At 38.5% G+C, this 4406-nt stretch overlaps 1 pseudogene; it reads left to right on the top strand.

Annotated features, from left to right (window-relative positions):
- Positions 1 to 2619: 2619 nt before the first annotated feature.
- On the top strand, positions 2620 to 3392 carry LOC101653225 (annotated as a pseudogene).
- The last annotated feature ends 1014 nt before the right edge of the window (positions 3393 to 4406 follow it).

Raw genomic sequence — 4406 nt, 5'->3', positions numbered from 1 at the left:
AGACTGACAAAAAAACTGAGAAACAGACCAAGAAGTCAACTGCCTGAACTTCCCTCCACTCCAATTGCAATTAAAAATGTATCCCATTCATAGACCTTGACTCAAAGAAAAAAGTAGTATACTTTTGAACTGTTGAACACCAAATAAAGATGCCTGGCAGTGGCTGATGTCCACTGGCCATTGACCAAGACTGTCAGCTAGTGTGACGTGTGAAAGTAGTCCACTCCTCATTAGTCATGTTAATTGGGGTCAAAAATAGCATCATCTGTTTGAATCTAAAAATACATTTTAAATGCTAGATTATGCAAATAACTCAACACTTTTGCCCATTCTAATCTCTTAATGGTAATTCTAAGAAGAATTTTTTATGTGTAATAATTTGAAATGCACCTCATAATTTTGCCTCTGCCAGCCTTTTTGTGAAAGGTTGAAATCAGTTACATGACCATGGGTGCGGAGGCAGGCATGCGGGCAGGTGGAAAAAGTCAGAGGTATTAAAAAAAAAAAGTGAATAAATTAAATACCTCTGTGGTAAACTTTTCAACTGGAAATTATTTCACTCATCTATTCAATTCAATATCTGTCAATTAAATGTATCGAAGAAGACTTTTTGATATGTTGCTGCACCTTTGTAAATATCCCCTCTAGAGGATGCAGATCCTACCGACCAGGGTCCATCGAAGTCAAGAGAATATGCAAGGATGAAATACTGCAGTGGAGAAAGAGAAAAGATGACAGATGGCCATCGCCAGGGCATGACACGTTCTAGCAAGAAAGGCTTCCTGTCGTGCTAGCCTGACCCTGTTGCTGTTAGGAGCCACTGACCGATGAATAGATTTGTCGATGGTCCAGCCACAAAAACTTTAGCTTCAACTCTTAATGCCATAGAGTTATCCCTGCCTTGGGCATTTGTATGTGCTACTCCTCTTTCTGAAGTTCTCCACAATTCATCATATTCATGGCTCCTTCTCACCCACAAACGAACAAGCTCACTGTCACGGAGTCAGCTCTGACTCCTGGAGACCCTATAAGGACAGGATAAGACTTTTCCTATTTAAGGAAGTAAAAAGCCTTGCCTTTCCCCTGAGGACTGACTGTGGGTTTCAAACTACTGACCTTGCTGTTAGCATCCCAAGGAGTAACCATGACTCCATCACTGTCCGACACACTTACCTAAGCAACTCGATTCGCAATTGAATCTGTAGCCCATTGCCCTACAGTCTTTTCAATATAGAAGGGTCTTAATAGCAGTTATCTTGATCTAAAATTATCTCATCTAGATATTTGCTTGAACTACACTGAATTGCAAGTTTGTATTCACTTTTTTTTTTTACATTTTAATAGGGGATCATACAACTGTTATCCCAATCCATACACACATCAATTGTGTAAAGCGCATTTGTACCTCGTTTCTCAAAACATTTTCTCTCCATTTAAACCCCCGACATTAGGTCCTCATTTTTCCCCTCCCTCCCCGCTCCCCCCTCCCTCATGAGCCCTTGATAGTTTATAAATGGGTATTTTGTCATATCTTGCCCTGTCCGACGTCTCCCTTCACCCACTTTTCGGTTGTCTGTCCCCCAGGGAGGAGGTCACACACAGTTCCATGTAATCGGTTCCCTCTTTCCTACTCATTCTCCCTTTACCCTCCCTGTTTTGCCCAAGTTCTTAGACCATTGTCTAGGACAGAGTTGATGTCATTAGATGCATATTGGGAAAAGAAAAGGAGCACAGAAAAGGGAAGTTGCTGAAGTAGAGTGATGAGTGTTGAGCCGCTAACAAACTAGTCTCAGATCTACTCCACTAGCCTCCATCCTTTACTGTGAGTTCGCTCTCGCTCACTGCTGTCAAGGCTTTTCCAACCATGGCTTTCCGATGGGTTTCTGAGATGGTAACTCTCTCTGGGAATAGAAAGTCGCCTCTTTCTCCTGAGGAGCAGCTGGTGGTTTGGAATCGCTCACCTTGTGGTTAGCAACCCAATACCTAAGTACTACCCTACCAGATAGAAAAAGTATAACTATCTGTTGGGTGAATAGGTAGGTATATATGTTGGTATATATCAGAAAATCAGTTTTGATAATATATAACTTTTTAGGCTTTCAAAATAAATAAGATAAATTAAATAAGCTGAGTCCTATTGACATCTATTATTTTGAACAATAGTTTTTTATAAAAGAAAATTTTGCTCTTTGTATTTCATTGGACTAGTAGTCAGTTAATCGGTACATGTGAGTGGTGGCACTGGAGAATCATAATGAATGTACTGTGGACTGCTAAAAGTACAAACACACCTGCCTTTGAAGAAGTGTGGGCAGAATGCTCTTTAGAGGCAAGCATGGCAAGACTTGGTCTTACATACTTGGGACATGTTGTTAAGAGAAACCAGTCCTTGGAGAAGGATGTCTTGCTTGGTAACATCGAGGGGCAGCTAAGGAATGGAAGGCCCTCAGGAGACGGACGGACACCATGGCTGCGGTAATGGGTTCAAGTACAGGCACCATTGTGAGGAGGGTGCAGGGCCATATTTTGTTCCTATTTGTGCATAGGGTCACTATGGGTCTGAAGCAACTCCTGAGAAATGGAGGTAGGAGGCTGAAGTGAAGCCCATGGTGGGACACCATGGTTTGAAATCAGTATGACAGTGATGTCACTGTTTGGAGCCCTTAGGAGAGGATTCATCAAATTGAAAATGCAATGGAAGCTGTTAAACAAGATTCACTCACACTTGGCCCAAAATTACAAACCCATGCAGTGCTAATTGCATTGAAGAGGGTGCAGTCAGAGCCTGCAGGTCATCAAAAATAAATTCTCCATATTGACGACCATATAGGTATTTCAGTTGTAGGGTTTACTGCTGATGCTAGAACGTTAATGTAATTCCATGCATCTGGAGTGTTAGCATTAGAGATTTTTATTTGACAGACTTCTTCCTGGGTCTCTAATTGGAAGCAAAATGCAGATGCCAGCTCAGCAATATGGCCAGAAGTCATAGGGTATAGGGTGGCTCATTGTTGGTTATGGTGAGAAGGGCCCTCACATTTTCCAAACCTGTCCATCTGTTAACTATTTTGTCTGAGAGCTATGTCCATTTGGGCTCGCTCTCAGTCAGCTAGTACTTACTTGAGACATATGTCTGAATTTATAGAGTACAATTTGGATGACTTAGTTAAACATGGTCTTTGTGCCTTCAGAGACACTTCCTGCCAAGCAGGAACTAACAACACAAGTGTTTCCATCAGAATTGTTGGCAAAGACTTGGAGTTTACAATCCGTGGTGTTGATGATGTTTCTCCCTTCCTGGAAAGTCTTGAAAAAAGACACAGAGAAAGGTCCAACCTGCTCCACCTTCTGATGAACTTGCAGGAAAGGCTGATGAATGGAACATGAAGTGACAAATAAACCTATTTACATCGTGTGACCCACACAAGGATGCAGGAGCAAGGAACTAAATGACAGCCATCTGAACTCTAAGAACCACAAGACGCAGAGAGATAGAATGCTATCTTTTAGGAATAAGTCCAGAGGTGATTGTTTTTTCAAGTCAAACTAATTGAAATCATTTAATGGTTTTTTTCCTGAAAAGGTCTGTATAATTATTTCATAGAAAGTATAGGGTGTCTACACTACTGATTTTATATAAAGAACATTGTATTTATGGTTTTAAAGACAACCGAAATAAAATTGTTTCACCATCTGGAAAAACAAAAGAGAAATGCAAAGGTGACATGTAATGTATACAAAGTCAATCATTTTGAAATATAGTCAAGATTATAAAACGGTCCTTAGTGTAAACTACAAATAACTTAAAGTTCCATTATAACATAATTTACTTTTACTTATAAATAATGATAGCAGAAATAAACTACAACCATCAGTGTTTGATTCTAAACCAAACCTATAATAATTTTGTTTCACAAATACTTTTATATTCTTATTCCTAAAATTGACATGCTTAATGAGATTTTTTCCCTTCTTGAAAATTAAATCTTAACATTAAGCTTAATCTTGGCATTTTATTTGCTTCGTCGAAGCAGCTAAGAATAGATGACTTTATTGAAGTAGTTTTGAAACCCATTGGACACATTGCTGTGGTAATAAGAGACATAATAAAAAACATGAGCATTCAAACCAGAGATTGTTGATACAATATTATAGCATTAATATAAATTAAAATAGCCCAAATATTTGCAAACAACTATAATAAGTGTACTTAACTTCCAACTATGAAATAAGGTAATATTTTCCTTAGAATAATATAAAAATCACTTTTGGATAAAAATAAGTAAAAATATTTTTCTATTAACAACATTTATTTATATGGCTATGCCAAAAATGGACTTCATGTTATGTAACATTTTTGAATAAACAAACACTAGTGAGTATTTTAAATAAAGTCCCAATGTTTA

The sequence above is a fragment of the Echinops telfairi genome, unplaced genomic scaffold, assembly GCF_000313985.2.
Source record: "Echinops telfairi isolate 266 unplaced genomic scaffold, ASM31398v2 ScPeMD7_3;HRSCAF=10, whole genome shotgun sequence".
Taxonomy (NCBI): domain Eukaryota; kingdom Metazoa; phylum Chordata; class Mammalia; order Afrosoricida; family Tenrecidae; genus Echinops; species Echinops telfairi.
This window is presented reverse-complemented; position numbering and strand designations above follow the sequence as displayed.